General features: G+C 37.0%; 1 protein-coding gene and 1 pseudogene across 10 annotated transcripts in view; one reads left to right on the plus strand and one right to left on the minus strand.

Annotated features, from left to right (window-relative positions):
• SOX5 (SRY-box transcription factor 5) overlaps positions 1 to 25,878 on the minus strand; it is a 1,015,292-nt gene that overhangs the window by 726,804 nt on the left and 262,610 nt on the right. For all 10 annotated transcript variants that reach the window (XM_074402912.1, XM_074402908.1, XM_074402910.1 and 7 more), the window contains one exon: positions 4,936 to 5,032. The gene's annotated coding sequence lies outside the window, so the exon portion shown is untranslated. The remainder of the gene's footprint in view (positions 1 to 4,935; positions 5,033 to 25,878) is intronic.
• LOC101045150 (mitochondrial import inner membrane translocase subunit Tim17-B pseudogene) lies at positions 14,963 to 15,477 on the plus strand (annotated as a pseudogene).

Raw genomic sequence — 25,878 nt, forward strand, 5'->3', positions numbered from 1 at the left:
CATGTGTTGTGTGCTTTTTTGGCTTAAAGAATTCTTCTCTACTCCTAAGTCATATTCCCAGGTTATAATCTCAGAGTCTCTCAATATTGTTCTGTCCCTTACACTTAGGTTTGGGCCAAAAAAAACTTACTTTTCTGTGTGATGTGAAGTAGAGATCCAATTTTATTTTTTCACATGGAAAATCAATTTTCTCAGTATCCATGTATTAAAAATTTATTTCTCTACTAAAGTACTGCCCTTATTAGAAATAAAGTGTCCACATTTGCAAGACTCTGAGTTCTCTATTCTCTCTCATTTGCCTACTTGTCTACCCCATCCAGGAATCTCACACTTTCTGAATTAACAGAACTTAATAATGTCTGTAGGGCAAGTCTCTGTACCCATTGATCCTTTACAAGGAACATCTTGACTACCCTCTGTCTTTTGCATTTTAAAATTAACTTGTCACATTACACACACACACACATACACACACACAAACACATAATGTACAAACAGATAAAAAGAAAGAAAAAAACAGCATATTTTTTGGGATGACATTGAACTTATAAATCAATAAGCGAGAAAGAGACATCTTTACAATACTGGATCTTTTTAATGCATGAACATGGTCTATCTCTTCATTCATATCAGTGTTAGAAAATATTACTTAATAATGTTTCACAATTTTCCCCATAGAAATATTGCACATCTCCTATTAGAAACAAGATAAAAATGATACTGATATATAGAAAAACTGTACATTATATATATCAGCCTTGCCAAACTGTCGTGTTAACTCATATTGTGTGCCAATAACGACAGTTGGTTGTTTCTTTTTCAATCCTAATAACTTTATTTTCTTATCTTTCTTTACTGCATTGGTCAGGATTTCTAGAAAAATACTAAATAGCAGGGGTGATAGCAAATATCCTTGTGCTAGCTGTCTCATCAGAGGTTTGAAACATTTATTAATCTTTTCGAACAATCCGTTTTTGGCTTGTGTAGTCCTTTTTGTTATATGACTATTTCCCACCTTGTTAATTTGTTCTTACTTTGATTAATTTCTTCCTTCTACTACACTGAGTTTACTTTGTTGTTTTATAACTTCTTGAGAGGAATTCTTAGCCTATTAATTTCTGCCCTTTGTTTTTATAATATATTCATTTAGGTTATAAATTTCCCAGTAAATACTTCTTATAGGCATTCTACAATTGTTATATGGAGGATATTTATTATTGTTTAGTCTAAAATTTTTCTAATTTCCACTGTGGTTTATTTTTAATTGTGCAACTATATTCCTAGCTCTGTTTTTCTTTGCAGCTTAATTTCATTGTGATACAATTTAAATCTTTGTAAATGGTTGAGGCTTAATTTAATAACACATTCATTGACTTAGAATATGGTCAATGTTTATAGCTGTCTGATGTGCTTCAAAATAATGTACATTTTACAGTTATATGCAAGATTCTATATATATCCATAAGGTCGTGTTTCTTAATCTTGCTATTCAAATAAATCCTCACTGGTTTTTCTATTTTATTGTATGAATTACCAAGACAAGTGCATTAATATCACTGCTATTATACATTTGTTTATTTCTTTTATTGTTCTATCAATTATTCCCTAATATACTTCAAGATTATATTATTGGGGACATTTACATTTAAAATTACTCTGTCTTCCTACTGAATTGAAACCTCAATCATTTATAAAGTGACTATCACTAGTAATTATTTGGGCTTTAAAGTCTATTTTGCTTAATGTACTTTGAACACTCTCACACCAGTGTCCACATAGTATTTGCATGGTATAGTGTTTTCCATTATTATTTATCTTTGACACATGAGAAGTCTGAGCAATAGCAGTTAAGGAAAAAACTCAACAGTAAACAAGTATAAGTGATACAGTCAGGAGATAGACCCAAACAATCTGTCTCCAAGGTCTACACTCCTAAACATTATGCTTCTCTTATAGGTTCAAAGAGTAAGGTCAGTTTAGGTTTTGAAAGGAAAAAACGCTTTCACAATCACTTCAACAAATACTTTTTCACCACTGAATTGTGAATTTTCACACGTCTTAAATTCTCACTCTAATATTCTAAGGTAACATAATATTTTGCAAAAATCTTAATACAGGACCGCAGTACTCAACCTCTTCCTCTTATACACAAATTTTGCTTCTTGCCTTTGAAATGGGCACGCATACCAGAAGCCTTCACGTTTTTGTCCAATACCACTGAAATGCAGCATGGTTCCTTGAACTGCCCTAAACCAAATGAGGGAGCCAGGCTGCAATATGATCAAGATGTCTAAGTGGCTATATGGTTCTATTGAGTAGAAATGCTCATTTCAACCCGACTTCGGGAAAAATAACCACAAGAATGATGCTGGGCTGTTTCAACTCTCCTTGAACAGACATATATATATATATATATATATATATATATATGTGTGTGTGTGTATATATATATATATACACACACATATATATATATAGTGTGTGTGTATATATATGTGTGTGTGTGTGTATATATATATATACACACACATATATATATATATATATATATATAGTAGCTTAACAGAGGCACTTAACAACTTATACGTATCTTCTGAAAATCTACAAATTTTATTTCTTAAATTTTAATATACTATTAAAAAAACTTGTAAATTATGAAGAAAATTAAAACTTCTCATGAGTCCATTATCCAGAGATAATTACATGTGATTTATTATTTTTTCTGTTAGTTTTCCTGTGTTTGTAATATATATGCACATGTGGAGATATATATGTGTGTATGTGTGTACATATGTACCCACAAATTGGAAGCACATTTTGTCATTAGTGTAGACTCTGATTTTTAAATTTAACATTGCATTATGCATAATTTTATGTCTTTTAAAATTCTTTTAAAAATAATTTTAAATAATAAATATAAATTTTAATTACAAAATATCAAATGAATTACTCATTTCATTCTGGTTGCAGAATATCCCATCATATAAATGTATTTGAATTTATCTAGCCACTGCTCTACTGCTGAACAGTAAAATTAATCTCAAATTCTTCTACTTATAAATATATAAAAATTAACAAGAGAAATATAAAATCTTATCTTCTTTAAACTGTTATGTTGGATCATTTGCAACTAAATATCTTCCAATCTAATAGCATGAGAATGTTGCATAGAATGCTTGAAAATATTTAAGGCTCTTAACAGAGGTGGTCAAACTTCTTCCTGAAAGTTGAACAAATATAAGCTTTTCCCAGAATTATTGAAAATGTCCATCTCTTTACATTCTTCCTATAATATTATTGTTCCAAACGACTTTCCCCAAGTTAGATAAATGAGGCATAACTTTGCATTTCTTTTATTAGCTTTTGGGTTTTTGTTTGTTTGTTTTACAGTTACATTCCTTATTAACTGCTTGTTCTTATATCTCACTATCTTTGCTTTTTCTTTTTGAGACAGAGTTCCTTGCTCTTGTTGTCCAGGCTGCAGAGCAATAGCATAATCTCAGCTCACCGCAACCTCCGTCTCCTGGGTTCAAGTAATTATCTTGCCTCAGCCTCCTGAGTAGCTGGGATTACAGGAATGCCCAACTACACCCTGCTAATTTTTTATTTTCAGTAGAGACAGGATTTCTCCCTGTTAGGCAGGTCTCAGACTTCCAACTTCAGGTGATCTGCCCACCTGAGCCTCCCTAAGTACTGGGATTACAGGCGTGAGCCACCACACCTGGCCTTTCTTATCTTTTACATTAAGGTATTAGTGTCTTTCTTATAACTGCTCTTTACATTTGATGTTTGCCATATTTATTAGATGTAGTAGTCTCAGTTTGTCACTTGCCTTTTAATTGTATTTATATTGGTATTTTTGCCTGTAGACCTATAAAATTTTTGTTTTCAATAACTTGGTTGTGACTTATTCTACTTTTGTTAGCATAAAAATCCATCACTTACTATGGTTTCTTCTATATTATATTGTTTCACTTGTCTGTGAATATACGAAGCCCGATTTATAAGTATTTTAAGAATACTATTTGAGATTTTAACAATTTTGTTTTTAAAAGAGGTAACCACTACCATTAATTTTAAGAGTTTTCACACATATACTTGCATCTTGAAACGTTAAGTCATAACACTGTAAGGGTAGATTTCTGAATAAATAAGCTTTAAGTCATTATGCAGGACAACCACTATTTTATTACTCTTTTTAGGTATAAACCAAAGGAGATTTCCCTTTCGATCTTACTGGTCACAAACATCTCCTGAACAACAGAATTTCTTCCCTTCAATCTTTTCTGTGGTTACTCACATGATGACTAGTTAATCAATAAATTAGAAAAGGATTTTCAACTCTAGATCTGTAGTCAAACTTTCAGTGCCTATTCCCAAGAGTATAACATTTTGGAAAAGATAAACAAGTATTTCATGCACACACAGACAGGAGCCTATGGAATTTTTCTGCCAGTAAATTGGAAAATATTTGTTTGACCTCAGAAATATTACATTTTTGAACGTGTTAACAGCATCCTACCCTGGAATACTTAATAGCCTATAGAAATTTTTCTAAAATACATGACCTAACTATTGTAATCCCAAATCTTTAACAACAAAAAGTAGCAAATGTTTCAAAAAACATTTTTCAGTGGAGAAAAAGCTTTCACAACTTCAGAAAAAGTTTATCTCATTAAGAAAATGAAAAGAAAAGAAATGTTCCTATCATCTGCCAGTTTAGAGACATTACCATCATAATGAGTCTCAAAATTATAATTAAAAAGCCAGTTGTCATCTGAATATAAAAGACTATGTACTATACTTTTATATGCATGTTTCATATATTTTTACTTATAAATTAAAAATACGAGAAAGCATATAAACTTCCATTTTTGTTAAATAGCATAGTTATCAATTTTTCAAAAGTGTATATTATGTGTTTTATGAATATACCTTTTTCCTACCCAGTGCAGTGCCAGAATTCTCTCTTCAGCTTTCAGAACCTTGTCAACAGATTCAAGCAGGAATCATCTCATCAGCAAGATGAAAGCTGTAAAAATAAAAGTAGACCATTAACGGCGCATTGTTTTATTTAGTAAATATCAACATATGACTCTTCAAAGTAGAAGATGTGTAAAGTTTTCAAAAGAAATTTAGATTTATGTAAATTGACCAACTATTAAATATATATGTAAATGTACATACATAAATGTAATAAAATTATGGTTTATGGAAGAAGGGGCATTATCTTGGCATTATAAAGTCATGACAATTAATCTAAAAATTCATAAGTTGTTGTGGTCCAATTTTAATGTAAGTATCCTGCAGATTTAGGACAGGCTACACTAAGGTAGATTCTTGTTGCTTGAAATGATTCATGAGACATCTTCAGGTGTCCTCTTAAGTATCCTCGTTGAGCACGTTTAAATATAACAGCAATGGGCCACACAGTTGTTAAATGTTCAGCTATTTTTCATTTCATTTCATCCCTGCTATGTATTTCTCTGATTGCCCCGCTCAGCTCAACTTCAGAAAGTACTCTTGCCACTATCATGAGTAAATAAAATTCCGGCTTTGTTTCCAATTTCTCTAGGCTGGAAAAAAAATTGGCAGAGACAATCTGTTGAGATTCCCAAGAATCAGACTTATGAAAGCAAGGAACCTGTGCGCGGCAGGAGCCACAGCCTTGCTTCTCGCTCAGTCCCTCCACTAACAGTCCAATTCAATGACAATTGAATAATGTCTTAGCGTTCATTTTTACACCATCACCGATTGTTTGGTTTTGATCACAAGGTTTACAGTCTTTGAACAGTTTTATTACCATACTGTATCTTCCTGGAGCATACCTGGTATAGAAGCATTTTAAACCATTCCAAAATCAGAACTTTCGTTAACAAGCACAGAAATTCAAATGCCGCAATGTTGACAAAAAGAAGAATCCACATTACTTTATTAGTTTACTCATTACTTCACTGAAGAATATTCCACAATGAGAATTATCATTAAAAACTTTGAACATCAGGCTGGGTGTGATGACTCACTCTCGTAATCCCAGCACTTTGGGAGGCTGGGGCAAAAGTAGTACTTGAACCTAGGAGTTCAAGACTAGCGTGGACAACATTGAGATCCCAGCTCTACAAAAAATTTAAAAATTAGCTAAGCATGATGGCATGCATCTGCAGGCCCAGCTACTTCGGAGACTGAGGTGAGAGGATCAGTTGAGCCCAGGAGGTTGAGACTGCAGTGAGCTGTGGATGCATCACTGCACTTCAGTCAGGGCAACAAAATGAGACCCCATCTCAAAAAAAAAAAAAAACAAAAACTAACCAAAACAATGACAAGAACTTTTAACATGGGAAAGTATGATGCTGAACTAAAGGCTGTCTATATTTAGTCAGTGAATTTTTAAAAACGTATTTCCATAAAATATTGTACTTAGAAAAAATACCACAAACTCCATTTTTTTTTCCAATTCACTGAATTGTCTGATCTGTCCAAACGTAAAGAGACTACCACAATTTTGTTTACTAAGTGAAACAGTGAAATTCTGTCATATCATATATTTGGGTGACACAGAAATTCACAGGTAGTAATTTTACCCACAAGAGGGAGCTTGTATTTTTATATTTTTATTATAGAATATGAAAAACTTGAATTAAAACATAAAGTTCTAAAAATATCTGTTGATACCATTATCTTTACGTCTGGTCAAGTTTTGAGGTAACCCAACTGCAGTTCTTCAATGATAACATATCGCTATGGCAAAAGATTGGAAATATAATTGAAATTTAATAAAAAAACACTTTATACCTATATTATAATTAGTTTTTTCAGATACCAGAATAAGATGTAGCTGGCAAGGCAGCCTGAGAGAAAATTCTTTTTAGGTGGTAGTAACATTAGGTGTGTGAAATTGACTAGAATTATTATAAGTACTCTGTACCCAAATTTAATTACATAGCAGTGAAATGATAGTTCAGATATTCTTTTATCAGGAAAGAGGTTGTATAAACCAATAATTTTCTATGTATTTATAGTACAGGAAACAACCTACTTTAAAAATTACTAAGATCGCCAATATTGCTAATATCACTTAAAACTTGCCTGAGAAACACTGTAACTGGCATGATACCACAATGAACTTCCCTTAGAGTTTAGAGAAAAAAAATTCCTTAAAAAAAAAAAAAAAAAAAAAAAGCAAAGAAAACTTCAGCTTAATTCCTTCATATCCTGTAAGCTCCCTAAACAGTATCTGAAGTTGCTAAGACTCTCTAAATAAATAAATATGCTCTGAGTTTTGTAAAAACAAAATGAATTCATCAACTTAAAAACTCCCATCTGAAAAGATGATTTTGGCAACTCTTAACAACCCTGAGTGATCTGTTCCATCACATTCAGAGACACAGCAATAACTGAGCTGACCCTCAGTTTGTTTTCTGACCCTCTGTAAACTGCTTGGGAGACAGATAATAAGAGTCCTGTCACTTTCCCCCAGGGTCCTTGTCTCAACTTCTGGAGATATAACACAGGCAGGGAGTTGAGGATGAAAGGGTTAATCACTGCTGCTCTTCCTTCTGGAATTTCCAACCTACCCATTAAATCATTGTTTTTTTTTCTCCCACTAGGGACTTTGAATCTAATGGACCTAAAATCAATACCTTACAAATGACATAAAAAATATATTCATTTTACGGACTAATGTACCCTAGTGTCTGAATCCTATTTACACCCTCTACTTTAAAAAGGAACGACAGACCCATTTCTGCCAGTAAAAGGTTACTCAGTCACTCTGGTGACATGCTGCAGAATGCACTGTCATACTAAAGTGAAGCACAAGGGAAAGACTGGTGGCTGCAAAAGCACTACTGTGGAAACTTGCAACATGGTGCCGTGAAACTGTGTTAAGAAACACGGTCAGGGAGGAGCACGCAGGTAGCTTCAAAGATGTTAGCCATGTTCTGAGGTGGTTTTACAGGTCTCTGTTTCATCATTTGTTTCATAACTTACGTATTTTATATAAAAATTTGAGTGGATCAAATATTACATAATACCATTTTAAAAACAAACACAACTTTCATTTAATAGTACATTCTATCATGATGGAAAAAACTGGATAAAAATTCCTAAGAGGCAGAAATGCTCACTCACATACCAAAGCACTGTTAACCAAACAGACATAGTGTGCCATCAAGCCATATTAAAGGATGCCAAGGCAGGCCCCAGGGAGACAAAGGGCATTTCATTTACCAGATACAGCAGGGAAACCATCAAAAAAGGTGACTACTGCTTGGTTTTTACATATTGAGAAAGTATGCTGATGACAGGGTTTTTTATTTGCAGAATATTCTCCAACCCAAAGGACCCACTTATTTCATCAAAAGCCATTCTTACCACTTAGAAAGTATTAAGCTTAGTTTTGTTTTTAAAGCATGATACATTGGTAACTTTTTTTAAATTTTGAGAATGTCTTCTTCTACCTTTAGTATTTTTATGATACTAACTAGAGGGCAACCCTGTAAAAATGCAAAGATAACTTCATTTTCATTGCAAAGGTTAAAGTATGAGGGGAAAGAGAGCGCGTGAGAGAGAGGAAAGAGAAAAAAACACCCTAAAAACTAAAGAAAGACCTTTTTGCTTAGAAGAATATCACCCGACTTATTTTGTGTTTCAATGGGTACAAATAGAAATAAAGAATAATGAACAAGGAAAAAAAAAAAACTTTAAAACAGATAGTTTTTCTTGAGAGATTTCTAGCAACAGGTCAGCGTGAGATTTCCTGTTCAGTTTTACTGGCTTAAAATCTATACGGTTATAAAATTACCCAAAGGAAAAAAAAAAAAAAAAAAACTGTTGTTCTTTATTCCATTTGCCAACCAGAGTCATTTATCCCCTATTAGATAAAGTATAATAGACTCTACGGAAAGGGTCATTGGCCTTCCATTTAATGATATTGCCAGCCCCAATCTGCATATTCCCGGCAATGTCCCTCAACACAGAATAAATGGCTGATCTCTTCACAATAACAGCTGATTTCTATTTATTAAGCTAAAAAGGTCACCATTTTCTACGGCTGGGCCGCCCTGCACTATTGATAATTTTATGCATAAACAAATGGCAAATTTGTGCCACATAAATATGCATTAGCAATTACTTTTTCCTTGGGCAACGCTCACCGCATGCAAATGTGTACCTCGCAGGGCCTGGTAGCTTTTGTTTTAGCTCTTGAACAGTGAAACAAAAGAGCACAATAAACAATTTTAAAATTGCCAATCAATAAGCAATGCAAATGCAAAGGTAAATGGCAAGAAACTTGCTCAGAAACAACAAAACAAAAGTGAAGCAGGAGGGGGATGGGGAGGGATTTTCTTTTTTATAATATTTCATTTCTTTCTCTTTGATAATGAAAAGGCTAAAGTACTCTTGACACAGAACAGCTAGCTAGGCTGGTACTAAAGCAGATGCCAGATGGAAAAAGGAGAAAATATACACATGTTGAATAAACACACACATCCCAAAAAGAGGGTAAGAGGAAAACTGTATTCCTCTTTGGGATTTCCAGGGCATCGCCTACTCAAATTTGATTGTCAATTTCAGAGATTTGTAAGAATATTCAATTTCAGAGATTCCAAGAATTTTAAAACTAGGAGGAGCTACAGAGATTCATAACCAAATCTCAGTTCCATACTACTTTGTTAGGCTCCTGTTTCCTAAGGTGCCTCCCTCAGATAAAAGGAATATATGATCAATAAATGGGATATCTCTAGGAACACAAAGAACAGGGGTAAATTAGGAATATGTCAGTGAGAAATAAAAAGCAATCTACAAAATTTTAAAAATAAGAACCCTAACCTCAAAACAGTGCAAGAATAATGCCAGGCACAAAAGGCAAGAGGCATAAAAACCAGAAAAAAAAAAAAAAGTGTTAGCCAATTTGAACAGGAAAACAAAAGATAACTCAAAAAAAGTTTATTTTATCAAAAATGAGCCTTAAAAGATTTTTTAGTGTTATTTACCAAGCACTATTCTAAGTGCTTTACACTTAGATTCATTACATTTCATCTTCACAAAAACCTCAAAGGATGGTACTATTAGCGACGCTCCCATTTTATAGCGCTGAGGCGCAGGGAGGTTAAGTTAATTAGGCCAGTGCTAGATCTGGGTCTTGAACCCATCTGAAGGCAGCACCTGCAAGCATCACTCCTGCTAATACTTGCCATCCATTCTTTAAAACCATCCACGTTGACCCGGTTGAAAAATTTCTTCTGACGTGTGTAGACAGCTTTACCCCTGCATAAATAAATCACACTGTGCTTTAAACACCTACATTCAGTGCTTACGTGAGTTTCTTTGACCAAGTGATTAAAATACTTTAGCTGCTGTAAAACACACAAATATTAACTTGTATATTAGTACAAACGTACCTTAGTACATTAGTGCACGTGCACTAGGAACATATCACAGTCTTAATCAATAGAGAAGAGAAAAACACTGTGATCCCATCTTGATCTTAATGTAATTAAAGGTTTTGCTATTCCACAAAGGATTAATAAGATTTACCCACAATGCTGTAGAAATAAATATATAAAGTATTCTTGGCTAAATGAAAATAGGCAAACCTGGAAATCTAAAACTAGCAAGTGGTTCTGTCTTGCTCAGAGCCAAGAAAGCCTTCACAGGTATCTCTTAGAATCCTGATATTGATCCTAAACGTCAAACTTCTTCTTTAGAAAAGGTCGCAAAACTTTTCTCAGCAATGTTTTCCCCCGGTTCTATCAGTGTTGGAGCCCGCGACTGTTGCTTGCACTTAGAGAGCCTTTGCTGAGTGAGAAAAAGATGGCCCCTTGGTGGAGGCCATTCAGGAAATATGCCACCTGCACAACCATACCTGGAGGCCCTTGAAAAGTCTTTAGAGTTTCCTTACTTGGAAAAGTGCTATTGCTAATATTAAACTCCATCTTTTTAAGAACCAAGTACCCACTCTTTAATACAAAATAAGTATAAAGATGCATTCCAACATGGCAGTGATATCTTACATGTTAAGTCAAGTAACTAGGTGGCTGGGGTACTCCTATTTCATTCTGTTTCAAACTTTTTTTATTTTATTTTATATTTTTATTTTTTTAAAATACATTTTATTGCATTTTAGGTTTGGGGGTACATGTGAAGAACATGTAAGATTGTTGCATAGGTACACATGTCAGTGAGGTTTGCTGCCTTCCTCCCCATCACCTATATCTGGCATTTCTCCCCATGTTATCCTTCCCCAACTCCCCTCCCCACACTGTCCCTCCCCTAGTTTTCCCCACAGACCCCAGTGTGTGATGCTCCCCCTCCCTGTGTCCATGTGTTCTCATTGTTCAACACCCGCCTATTCAATTTTCAATCTTTACAGCTGTGTGTATAAAAACTTGAGTATGACTTTTCTTATTATCAACTAAATGTGCAACCAGTATGTGCTGAAAGCCATTAATTTATAACAGGCAAAGTTTTAATTACAATCATTCCTTGCCCAAATGCTCACTCTCTATGCAAGGTAAGTAATCCAAACTAAAACCATGAATATTCCAACTAAAGTAGAGTTTGTCTGAAATATCTAAGTACTCATGGACTCTACTATGTATAATTCATGTAAATGGAAGTAAACCAGAAGTATGTAAAAAAGCATGGTTGTGTTAAGCAGACATTGCAATGTCCAAAGACTCACTGTGTGCTTCACGTCAGAGGCTGTCAAACCCCACAAAATTAGATTTAAATAGAGGGTATCTTGGGGGGATTCAGAAAATCTTAGAGAGCAACAGGAAATTCTAGTGAGGATTTTGTGTGACTAGCAGGAGGGGAGCTACTGCCTCATTTGCCCAGGGCGGTTGGGGGGGAAGCGTCTTGCCACCACTCTGCTTTAAACATGTTCTTTCTTTGCCCATCTCCTGCTCTGCTAATCCCTGATGTATGCTGATCCCTGGAGGTCAAGTTCCTCAGGCTTCTCTAGCAGTCACCTTCCAGGTGAGTTCCGCTGCTGGGAGGAGAGCTGATGGAGGTGTAAAGAGAATGTGGGAGGCACAAGTTGTATATGTGTGTGTGTGTGTGTGTGTGTGTGTGTGTGAGTGTGTGTGTGTCTAACATTTTTAACATTTACTGTAGACAATTACAAACATATTAAAAAAATAGAGATACTAGTAAAACCAACCCTCATCAACCACATCTAAATTTCAACATCTATGAACCTCGGTGCTATTTGATTGAGTCTCTCTCTCTCTCTCGTCTTTCCCGGCTTTGCCAGGTGTCTCAGGCAGCAGCCTCTACTCGGTCCACCTCCTGCCAGGCAGGCTCACATGATTCCAGCTGCAGTCCAGTGGCCTTGGTAACCCCACATCCTCCTTCTGGCTCCCCAGTATAAAGGTGGTAGTAATTTTTTGCTGTTCCTAAAGCTTAGGTTGCTCTTTTGCGATTTTTATTGTCAATGTGCAACAATTTTCTAATATTATACACCACCTTTTGAAAAAAAATCAGTCTGGGCACAATGCCTCAGGCCAGGTGTGGTGGCTTACACCTGTAATCCCAGCACTTTGGGAGGCCAAGGTGGATGGATCACCTGAGGTCAGGAGTTCCAGACCAGCCTGACCAACATGGTGAAACCCCGTCTCTACTAAAAATACAAAAATTAGCTGGGTGTGGTGGCAGGCACCTGTAATCCTAGCTACTTGAGAGGCTAAGGCAGGAGAATCACCTGAACCCAGGGGGCAGAGGTTGCAGTGAGCCGAGATCAAGCCATTGCACTCCAGCCTGGGCAACAGAGTCAGACTCCATCTCAAAAAAAAAAAGGGCGGTGGAGGGGAAATAATCAGAGTGGCTTCTGACTTTCCTTCTTGGACCCTGACTATTATCTGCTGGCAGAACTACCATTTATCCCTTATTCTGAGCTCTCTTGAAGTATTAACAGGTCAAGACTTCATAAAGTATGGAACCCTTTCAATAGCTTGAAGCCCAGTATGCTGGTCCAATATTTCCAATGCCTTAAGTATGGTTCTTTATATATAATATTCATGTTTTCATGTACAATCTATTGTACATGACAATAAACAATCTATTCTTATTCTATACCTTTTGTTGATTGCTTATTGCTATCCTTTTTAAACTTGATTTGTCTTCATCTATGAGCCAGTGGAAGAAGAACAGCACTGTACCAGTTCTGGAAGTTCTACATTAGTGCAAATCTGCCTAGTTTATTTTAAGGAGGTAGCTCAATCTGGCATGAAAATACATTTTTCCAGTGGTAGGCGGCAGAGACTAGTTAACCAAGTTTATGTCTTAGACAAGACATGTTTAACATGTAGTCATTTATTTATAACAAAACATGACCTTCCGGTATTAGGAATAAACATAAACACATCATAAAAATGACTGATGTTCAATGGCTCTTACAAAATTACATTTTGAAAAATTATGGGATGATGAATCAAACATGTAGATTACATTTCCCTTAAACAGATATGTGCTTAATAATGGGAAAAGACAAAAATATTTATAATTTTGCCTTATCCAAAACACTTGAATAATTATGTAGTAATCGTATAGCTAGATGAAGACATACTTATCAAATTTGAACTAGAATCTGTGAGGAAATTTTAAAACATGAAAACACCTAAAATATAAATGATGGATCTAATCTACAAGCTGAAACTTTAACCTGCTTTATATAAAATCTTACTATAAAAATATCAAGTATAGAATAAAACATTTGCTTAAAGGATAATTCACAAGATTTTCTAATTTTTGACAATCATAATGCAAGCAAAAAATGAGATGTGGTAGCTAAAAAGGAGAAAAAGGGAATGCAATTAATAATTGTAGTGTCCAATCAAATGTAGGTAACACTAATACCAATGGTAAGGCAATATTTCAAACACAAGTTCCAGAACTGGTTTCAATCCTATATGTAGGGAACAGGACAGGTATTCAACAGTCAGAAAAGATCGACCCAGAGCATAGTGTGTATGACAATTGTGCTAAATCAAGTACTATTAGGAGGAGAAGATACATTCAGTTTGAAAAAGATCAAATTTAAGAGTGTGGGAGGGCCAGTCATTAAGTACAATCAGATACCTGAAGGGTTGTCATTTTGAAGAGTGAAACTAGATACATTGTCTCATGCTCCAGATAAAAGAACAAGCGTTTCATAAATATGCAATTTTTATTTGTTTAGAGACAAGATCCCACTGTGTCATCCAGGCTCTAGTGCAGTGATGCCATCACAGCTCACTGCAACCTCACACCCCTAGGCTCAAGTGATCTTCCTGCCTCAGCCTCCCAAAGTGCTGGGATTACAGGTGTGAGTCACCACACCTGGCCCTGTTTTTGTTTTTAATGGCAGGATTACGGGGATGCAGATCTCAGTGCATTATGAAAAATAATTTTTTAAAATAAGCTATCCGGCCATGGAATAAACTTAAGGAAGCCAAATGATTTAGGGTGTAAGGAAGGGCTATGGATACAGAAAGAATGGGTCACTCTCTGGCTTTGTTACTTAGCCTAGTGATCTTGGATAAATCATTTAACCCATCTATGCCTCAGTTTTCTCACTGGCAAATTTATTCCAACATATACCATACCAAGGAAAGGTAAAAGATCAAACAGAGACTGACTTCATAACCATCTGTCAGAGTTCTGGAAATAGGATTTTTGAACTAAACTAGATATTGGGTCATCTAGCTTTAAGACCCATTCTAAACTGAGACTGAATTATTCTAGCCCTCGAAGTTCAGGTGTATACATTCATTTCAGGCAAGAAAAGTTGGCTCTAAATATTTGAAAGCGGGACACGTTTGTTGCAATTCTGCATTTTTAATAAAAGTTATAGCATCAGATAAAGAAAAGACGTTCATATTTGACCCAAAATAAAGCTAAATAAAATGTACAAGGCATTTTTCGCTAACAAAAGATATATGGAGGGCGTGGTCTGACTGCGCGGCCGGACGCCAGCGCCATGGAGGAGTAGGCTCGGGAGCCTTGGGCCTGGTGAATTGTGGATGATTGCGGAGTCTTCACTATGGGTGTCATCGGTGGTGGGGTCTTCCAGGACATCAAGGGTTTCCGCAATGCTTCTATTGGAATTCGGCACCGGTTGAGAGGTAGTGCCAACGCTGTGAGGATCCAAGCCCCCCAGATTGGAGGTAGCTTTGCAGCGTGGGGGGCCTGTTCTCCACCATCGACTGCGGCCTGGTGCAGCTTCGGGGCAAGGAGGATCCCTGGAACTCTATCACCAGTGGAGCATTGACCAGGGCTGTGCTGGCCGCCCGCAGTGGTCCATTGGCCATGATGGGCTCAGCGATGATGGGGGGCATCCTGTTGGCCCTCACTGAGGGTGTTGGCATCCTCCTCACTCGCTACACGGCCCAGCAGTTCTGAAATGCACCCCCGTTCCTGGAGGGCCCCAGCCAGCTGCCCTCTATGGACGGCACCCCAGCCCCAGGCTATCCCAGCTATTAGCAGTACCACTGAGGAAGCCACCGTGGGAGCTGCTTCTCGGTTCCCTCCCCGATGATCTACCTCGAAGGGAGGGCTGGCTCCCAGTTAGCCCTGGGATCCTCAGGGGAGGGCTTCTACTCTGCTCCCTAGTCCCAGGGTGGAGGTGAGGCACCCCAGCTGCCCTGACAGATGAGTCCCCTTTTTCTCTCTCAGGGCACCCCAGCCCCACACTCACATGTACCAAGTTCTCACCCCAGCTCCTTTGTGTGGCACCCTGGTAAGTATTTAAAGCCGTTTTTTTTTTTTAAATAAATAAATAAATAAATAAATAAAGCCCGTTTTGAAATGCCCAAAAAATAAATAAAAGACATTTAACAGCACACATAATTCAGATATTATTTAAAGCAACTATATTCATTTTTGGTAAATTTACAATATTAACTTTTCCTGCTTTTTAAAATCTCGAGTGACTCAAGTTACAGATACTTCTTGGATACAGAGGAAATATGAACAAAGTACTTGTGCTTTCTGAACACTGAGGGCTGCTTCCTTGCCGCTGTCAGCCAAGCCTTTCCACCACTCCTTCAACTGTGCCTTCTGTCACGGCTACTCAGCACATGGCAACCCAGAAGAACACAGAAGCGCGAGATCATCGGGCCTAAAGGGCATCTTCGAAAACAGTGATTCTCAAATCTTTTTTTTTTTTTCAATGCCCCAGGGTTCTTCTAGTTATTTCAAGGAATGCTCTAAAATTTTCAAGAAATTCTTAAAATCATTTTACTTTTTCTTGTCCTAACAATTATAGATCTCTTTGGGCTTTTCAAGTCATTTTTACTTAAGCGATCTGATTTCATCTTCAGCAACTCTTTATGGTAGGCATGACAGGGTTGATTCCTCTCTTACAAAGAAAAAACTCAGAAAAAATCTGACTAGACCCTGAATCACAGAACTCCAATGCAGTAGGAAAAAGGCAAGAACCCAAGTCCAGTTCTCTGTACTGCCCTCCACACTCTATAACAGATCACATCCAGGAGTAAGAAGTGGCAAAGAGGTAATTGTGGAATCTCTCAAACTATGGAAGCATTAACTTCTTTCTGGGACCATGAATGTTTATCAGGATTATGCAACACTTTGTACGGGCCTTCTTATTCATTGATATACTATTGTTTTCACTTTTAAAGTGGGATTAGCACAGTGTTTCACAACTGCAGGTGATTATGTCCCTAGGGACACTGGGAACGTATGGAAACATTTCTACTGCGATGACTCGGGGGATGCTACTGGCATCTAGTGGGTAGAGGCCAGGGATGCTTCTAAACCTCGCACAGTGCCCAGGACAGCTCCTCACAGCAAAGAATTATCCGATCCAGAATGGCAACAGTGCTGAGGTTGAGAAACTCTGGATTAGTAGTATTTTTATTTAAGCCATCTGTTTTTGTCTCTTACTTTTGTTACATAAACATAATAATGCTTTCAGAGTGTCACATTTTCTGGGTGCTAATGACTGGTTTGGCATAAGACTATCAGCTCTTACATAGCCACTAATTCCATAAAATGCCCTATGCCTTAATCTTTGCTGTTTGACGATACATTGAACAGTGGTTCAAGCGACAGAGGTCACCATTACTGAGCTAAAAGGATAAAATAATTTGTCATGGTATTTATAATAGTTTTCTTATAAGAATGTTAAAAATAAAACGATGCAAATGGAGAAAATCAGAAACATACATTTCAATAATATGAATTGGAAATGGAAATTCAATTGTGAATAAAGGAGTAACCTTTGACTTCTCTGTTATGTATAGTACACATCAAAAACCTTGCAACAATGTACTGCAAAAAAAAAAAAAAAAAAGCGGTGGAGGGGGTGAGCAGGGAGTGTGCAGCCCCTCCCTGCCACCTACATATCCAATCTTTAAAAGTGAATTTGGTTCTCTTTTTATGTGCTAAGTTTTTCAATAAGTGTAATAATTAATAATCTCTTCTTCTAGAGTAACCTATTCGTTGCCACAGTTCGTTCTCTGTCTCATGATGTCTTCTGTGAGGCATCCTTCTTGCTAAGTTCTTAGGTATGTAACCATCTAAATAATGACTTTGAACTTAGAAACTTAAACTTTTTCTTTCAAATATCCCTTTAAGAATCTGAAGAGGGAGGCCAAGGCAGGCAGATCACTTGAGCTGAAGAGTTAGAGACCACCCTGAGCAACATGGTGAAACCTAGTCCCTACCAAAAATACAAAAATTGGCCAGCCACGGCAGCTTGCATCTGTGGTCCCAGGTACTGGGGAGTCTGAGGCAGGGGGATCACCTGAGCTCAGGAGGTGGAAGTTGCAATGAGCCATGATTACGTCACTGCACTCCAACCTGGGTGACAGTGAGACCCTGTCTCAAATAAATAATTTTTTTAAAAATCTGATGAAAGTTATAAACCTAATGCATAAAAATACAAATTTCCAAGTTGACAGACCACTCTTTCTGCATCTCTTGTGTTCCTGTACTTGTTATGAGTAAAGGCACCGAAGGCCTTTACATACAAAGGCCTTGTTATGTATCTAAAGGCCTTTGGTGTACTTGTACTTGTTATGAGTAAAGGCATCCAAGGCCTTTAGGTACAAAGGCATGGTCCCTGCTTCTGAAAGTCTCCCGAAAGACTTCAGGATGGTCTTAAGGACATTCCTATAGTGAAAGCATTAGAAGAGAGAGATAATATCTTCCTGTAGAGCAAAAGGCAGGTTTGTTTACCATCCAGTATCACAAGGATGATGTCTCACTTAGGGCCAAAGGTCAGGCACGCTTACTGTGCATTATAAATGCCTGGGGTTCCCTAAGCTCAAGTTTTCTCCCCCTGAAGTATAAATATCACCAGACTGACTTTCAGTCAACATGTGGGAATCAGGGCTCAGTAAACCCACACAAATGCTAATACCTTGTCTACTACTCTCCTTGTGAGTACTAAACTTTCCTTTGTCTGTGATCCAAAGGTCTAGTGTCTTCTGTCAGCATTCATGAAACCATGCAGGCTGATGTATTAGCTTAAAACCAGGGTAAAAATCTCAGACCCTTCACAGTTCTTAATTACGCACCCAGACAACATAAGCATACTGTTTTTAACAGATGGCCATTTTATCCCTGTATCCAAATCCAGAAGACTGGAAGTATTTATGTCGGTATCTTAGTAAACAGAGCGGAATGACCATAGACGAATATCTGAAAAGTACCTTAAAAACTATATAATGCAATGTTAGGTTTATTCCAACAAAAAGATATTTGGCTAATGATAGTAACAAAAGCATTAATTAAGTGCTTTCTCTATGCCAGGCATTTTATCAGGAGCTTAGCAAAAATTATTGAAATCTATTCTGACAATAGCACTGATGAGGCAGCCATTATGCTCCTCATTCCACAAGGGAAAACAAGACCTAGGTAAATTAAGTAACTTGGCAAAGGCTACACGACTAGTCAGCACTGGAGCCAGGATCTAGGTTCCGAGGTGGAATGTCAACTCATCTTGTGTTCCCCTAAACTTTCCTTGCCTGCTTCCCCAGGCCCCTCCCCCAGCCACACTGGTGGTACAAAGGCATGGTCCCTGCTCCAGACAGACTCCTGCTATAAAGAGGAAGAGATATAAAAATAGTTTCAGAGGAATGTCGTAAGGGCTTTGGTGGAGTATGCACAGGAAGTTCCTAGTGCAAGGGAAGGGCTCCGCCTTCTCCAGGAGTCAGCAACAGCTTCCCAGACAAAAGGATGACTAAGGCAAGTCTTAAAGGAGGATTATAAGTAGGTCAGGTAGAGAAACAGGGGTCCTGATTTTCCACATGAGGAAACAGAAGCCCAGACACAGGGCACAGTTCACATAGCTACTTTTAAAAACAGGGTTGCAGTTTGATGGCTGATGAATTTTTACTCTTTCTTGCTGCTTTCAAAGATTATTCCTCTCTTTGTATCAGGCAATAGGCAGTGCTCAGTATTATCTACTGTTTATGCTGCCGTTATTTTCCTTGTTTAAAAAATATGACATCATTAAGGCATTGGGCAGTCAAGGAAATAATACGTGACTACAGTGTCATAAGAGTATCTCTTTGCTCAGAAGGGCACCAGCACATCACAAAGTATCCAAAGTGTTAATAAATCACTTGGAAATTTAAATGTTATTTTCTGTTAGATTTTATTGAGGGACTTATCATGATTACAGACAAAGTTCCAACAAGGTCAACATCAATGTTCCAAAGGCATGAGCAGGTAAGCTAAAGAGAGATCAAATAAATTGTTTAAATGGTACAGCATAGGTAGTTCTCACGGACGTCTCTGCGACCAGTCTAACTTCCATTAACATACTTAGAAACTCTCTGATATGAAGAAAATTACTATAACTTCAGATATTACTCTAAGGAGCTATTGCTGTAGAATAGAAATGAAGAGATGTAGATAAATCCACTAATGTTCATCTTATTCACATAAAATGTGCATATAGAAACAGAAAACAGAAGCAAGAAATTCAAGGAAATCATACTCAATAAAAAGATTTGAGTCTAGTTGCAACACTTTCTACATTACTAATATAGTATGTTCATATATAAGTTCTAATAGAGTATGACTCAGTATGGTTTGATAGTTAATACCTGGAATTAGGAAGTGAGGTGACAAGTATAGACTAAATGAGCAAAAAACTACCACATTAACCTGGTTAACCAGTCTCACCACCTCCATCACTACCATCACAACTTGTAGTGAGTACCGGCTATACAAAATGCATTACTGTGGTTACCAGAATGAATGCACCGTGGTCTCTGCTCTGTAGCTGTGCTTATGGGTAGGTAGAGGTGGAAGTAACAATAACATGCAGTTAATTAAAATAACTACTGTAATTCACCAAATAAACTCTTATAGAGCACTTGCTCTGAGCAAGGCACTATGACAAGCTTGACAGAGGAATCCAAGAGACAGATGGAAGTGAGGACTGGAACTAAGGAGAAGGAAAAATGCTAACAGTGACTTGCATTTCAAACACGGTTGTTTCTAGTTCTTACCTGAAGCGGAAATGATCAATAGTGGCAGGGTGCCAAGATCAATGGCAGCCCAGGGTCAGAATCACTGACATCAGTATGATCAGTATTACTCAGTCTCATCAAATTGAGGGATTCTTTTGTGGTGAAGAAAACTGGACAGTGTTTAATAGAATCACACCAAAAAGAAGAATACTTCAGGATGAATTATTTCAACCTTTATTTAAAGTTGCATAGCGTTTTTTTAAATGCTTTTCAATATTTAAAGAATATCTAAAATATGGTTTATTCATCATAGTTGTAAGCCAATGTGCGGATTATAGATACGTTGCACCTATTCAATTGCTGCAAAATGAGACCTCACTAGGGGAAGACACAGCATTTGTAAGACTTGAAACTTAATGATTTGGGATACTGTATTTAAAGAAAGACAAAGTTTTTTCACATAGACCACGATTTCACAAAGAGAATTTTATAGAGATAAGAGAAGGTAATCTATCATCTGACACAGTTGATAGAATTTTGTTCTTCTTGTTGTTATTGATAATTTAGAAAAGTTTCTTCCATCTTTACAGCTGGATGTTTGGTAAGGCCATGTACTATTTTCAGTCTGTACCAAGTTTGACAAAACTTGCAATCAAGTTTCTTATGAGCTGTAGCATTTCAAAGAAATTTCCACAGACTAGCTTCTGGCTTCACTTATTTCAAACCCAGGTACTCTTCCACTACCTGCCTACTTCAAGTGTCACATGACATCAGAGAGAACCTCTGGCCCTAAAGCCTGGTGTTAGTGTTATAGTAACAAGTGAGTCAGCTGTAGGATTATTCCTAGGAGATATTTTCATGATGGAACAGCTACTAATGACATAGCCACAGTGACTATAATGTAGGCCCAATAGATCTCATTGGGTTGAGTGAGATACACTGACATCACATGTTGTCACCTTACAATAATAACAAGGGACTGCAAATGACATCAATATATCCCACTTAACACAACAAGATCTATTTTCCATTACACAATTTCTCAAATGGCCACATCGCCTCAACACCATAGCTATAAGGTGACACGTGGCAGAAACAGAGTTGGAATACAAATAGTGAAAATAACTAATTTGCAACTCTAACAAAAACATATGCCCACATGATCACATTGCTACTTCTCAATGACGGCCAGAGAATGGCTTAAGCTTCACCCACTTCAAGACAAACCTGCCTGTGGTCTTCACCAAGGCTTTCTCATTATTATGATCTCAAACATGAGGTAGTTAGAAAGGTCATGAGTTAAGTCAGTTAAATAAACTATTACATTCTGTAGATCTATTACAACAATTCTTTTAAAATTTGCATGGGTAGGCTGTAGCTATAAAAGGAATCTTCAAGATAATATACAAATACTTCTGAAAAGACTGTGAGAGACAGAAGAATATCAACATATTAAGGGCTGATTATGTAGTTTATTTGGAAAATAAAAAAGGAGGTGGGAAGAATCTTCACAGATTATATAAATTACAGACAGACCTTAATATTCCAGAAGGTGAGCATTTATTTATTAATATCAGTATTGGCAGGACTGCAAAGATTTGCTGATTTTCCATTTTTATCATTATGTTTCTAAGTCAATGGGACCAATCTCACCATCTTGTTGGCATGGCACGTTGACATCCGCTTCTGAAAATTGTGCTTTTCCAAACTATCAGAAAAGGGTTGCTTATGTTAAGTTCTTTAACCTCTCTCCTCCTCAAACAGCATAAAGTATCAAACTTAGTTTATCTCTTTTGCTTGTTCTGTAGTGTGTCTAGTGAAATAAATAATCATGTCACAAAAATAAATTGCAACACAATGGAAACAGCTACATTAAATAATAAAGCACCATTTATAACATTATTCTGACAGCGTTAAGTCCTGCGAAAAAAATAACATCTGGAAGTTGCTGCTGCAAAAGCATCAGAAATACCTGTGTTCTTAAGTGCAGATTCAAAACTCTAAACAGAATACTGACGGTAGGAACCCCACAGAATTAGATCAAATATATCCATCTGTTCGCCTTCATGTAAATAATGCTCACATGACCAGGGCTGGGGCCTCTTCTAGGACAGGCCTTGAGACTTTCATTACATCTGTCACTTCCCCTGTTGACAGCTGCCTCATCAGTAACTCATGTTTTTGTTTTTTTCCCCCTAAACACTCAGAACAGCATCCCGAGGAAATAGCACCAGGAAAAGAGCTATTCCTTTATTTCTCTTCTCTCTACCTGATTTCTGCCTCAGTAACTAATGTTAGTATCAAATGTAATACACTCTTCATGGATGCATGGAAACACTTCAAGAAAGCACTATAGTTTCTCGTTTCTGCTTCTGAAACTCAGAGGGGCTATTTCATCAGCAAATGTGAATCCCTCCATGCAAGTGCCCGCACTCTAAGAAGCACTGCCCCTTCCACACTTTCTACTGCTCATGTGTGGCACACGGAACGGAATCATCAAAAGGCACAGCATCTGGCAGGTTTAAACAGTTCTACACTGTCGACACTGCTAACAACGTATCAAAAGGGGAAGCAACACTATAGCCCTTCTCTCTGGATGGACTGGATTGTTACAGTGGCTGCATTTTACTGAAAGTAAACATGTTCCCCTGAAAATAAAGTCTCACCTGCTGCACACAAAGTGCCTCTGACACCACAGGGAAGAAACCCCAAGCTAGGAAAATCTAATCTACAAAAATTGCACAGTGCATCTCTCTTGGTTTTGCAACCGGCCTAATGCTGCATTTTCTGAAACCTTTCCTCTTTGAGAAAACACATCACGTCTTAACATCCACATAAGGTAAAATATGGAATTCCATCGACACAATGAAGTATAGGAAACACTCAAGCTTTCCCAAGTTTGCAGTTTTTACATTAACCATAAGAAATGTTCACCAAAAGTTTAGCACAGACATATATGGAATGTATTTATTATGTATAAGATATATAGGAACTTATAAATTTTATATATAACTATATATGAGAAAGAGCAACATATCCATTGTTCCAAGGTTTCTTCTATTGACTGCACATCTTTTCCTTACTCATATTTTTTAGTGCTGGAGGGCCTTCATACTCTCTTGCACAATACATTCACAGTTCTCCTTCAATACCCTCTTGTTTAAGCACATGTATCTATTCATAGTCTTTGCTGCAACATAGAACATTAATTGGAGAAACAATGCATGTACTGGCTATTTAAGACACCCCAAAACACTTTAATCCTAACATTTAAAACTGCGTGCGCTGTGGACAGAATAAATTTGACGTACGAATATGTAAGGACTATAAACTGCTTGCTCTGAATTATTTGTCCTCACTAAATGATATTTTGTTTAGTGAAATTAACACTATTTTTTGAGGTTCTGGAGTTTTGTTTGTTTGTTTTTGAGATGGAGTATCATTGTGTCACCCAGACTGGAGTTCAGTGGCACAATCCTGGCTCATTGCAACTTCTGCCTCCCAGGTTCAACTGATTCTCCTGCCTCGTCCCTCTCCAGTAGCTGGAATTACAGGCAACCACCACCCCACTTGGCTAAATTTTGCATTTTTTGTAGAGAACAAGGTTTTATCATGTTGGCCAGGCCAGTTTTGAACTCCTGATCTCAAGTGATCTGCCCACCTCTGCCTCCCAAAGTCCTGGGATTACAGGCATGAGTCATCACATCTGGCCTTGAATACTGTTTTTTACAGGGTACCTTTTATTTGCTGTATCTAATATGCTGCCTATAGACTATATGAATCAGGACCTGTGTGCAGCATAAAGCCCATGATCTTTGTTAATGAACATTAAGCAAAAACCTCATTGTACCCCGTGCATCATTTGAGGATATGTCTCATCCTTAAAGTCTGATGCACTCACAGAAAGAATAAAGAAAAATTAAATCAGAAATAAAATATCCCAAAACAGTGCTGAAAAACTTAATAATCTTTCATTTGAACACCAAACCAAGATTTCTGCGAGACTCCATCATAGGGTACTTAGCTTCTGAATTAAACAAAATATCTCTTTATAAGCTGGTTTTATTTCATTAAGATATCGTCATCAAAATTCACCTGCCTCATCATTTCTCACGAATGTTTCAGTAGGAACACTGCAAAATAACACAGTAGAAAAAGGTAACTGTTGCCGCATTCTTGTGAAATTTTCTCACTGATAAATGAGAGAAGTCACAAACATTTAAGACTATTTGACAGTGAAGCCACAATGTCTCTTCCGAAGTGTCTTTCTCTAAAATTATGTCTTTGGTGAAGAAGTGAGAACTCTGAATAGACCTAGCAAAAATCAGATCCTAAAACCAATACCTCTTGAACTTGTTTCTTTCTTTTTCTTTGACACAGTTGCCAGTTATAAGCATATGTGGATATTTACAACGCAAAACTCTTGAATAAGTGAGGAAAATACTTCTGAAGAAGTGAAAGGCAATGGTTGTGTCTTTCTCACTGAGAATTCTGGTAATTCAACTTTCTGATAGTAGCAATCATGTCAAATGTCAGGGCAGTGAAAGTAATACAGAATCAGTCTCCTACGCAGCCAATATGTTCTGTAGATTTCTTGTCCTAACTAAGGCATTATCACTTCACAGTTATCTAGAAAGCAAATCTGTAACTGCCAGATACTTTGTTCTTAAGAAAAAAGTAGTTTGAAAAAATGATACACTTTTTTTTATTTATTGTAATTACTGCCAACTGGACATTTGCAGACACCACATGGCCTTACATAGACAGAGACAGACAGACAGACAGAGACACATACACACACAGACACACAGACAGACACAGATACACATACACGGTCCTGCAGCTAATCCCTAATCTACTTATTACCTCAAGCTGCCAATTAGTTGAATTAGTAATTTTTTGTATTTGACAGTCAGAGATATGAAGGTAGTTATGCTAAGTGGTTTACAGGTTTAACTTAGAGGAAACTAAAATACAGTTTAGGTTCTTTCTTATTCATCTGCTTAAATTTCTTCCTTGTAATTAAAACTGTGGATCCAACCTATAATTCCGTGAAAATTTTGAAAGTGACTAACACTCATTAGCCAGGAGGCTTATCTAACATAATGTACATTACAGAGCACAGAACTTGTGGTTTTTAAGTCGCTGGTTCTTTCTGTTCAAAATAATCAGTGCTGAGCTTCATCTTCTACAGTCTTCCCATTCTCAGATTTTTTCTTTCTTTCCGATAAGACAAACTGTTCTCTTCTTTCCCTACGTAGCATGAGCCAAAATCAGCCCAATACTGCAGCGTGGGTATACGGAAATGAAATTTCATTAACTACTACAAGTGATCCACAAGCTAAATCAATTAACCACGACAGGTAAAATCCCCACTCTCTCCCTCAAATATTGCTAAAGCAGTATTGCTCCAAATAATGAACAGATCCTCCATAGCCGGCAAGTG

The sequence above is a fragment of the Saimiri boliviensis genome, chromosome 7 (assembly GCF_048565385.1).
Source record: "Saimiri boliviensis isolate mSaiBol1 chromosome 7, mSaiBol1.pri, whole genome shotgun sequence".
Taxonomy (NCBI): domain Eukaryota; kingdom Metazoa; phylum Chordata; class Mammalia; order Primates; family Cebidae; genus Saimiri; species Saimiri boliviensis.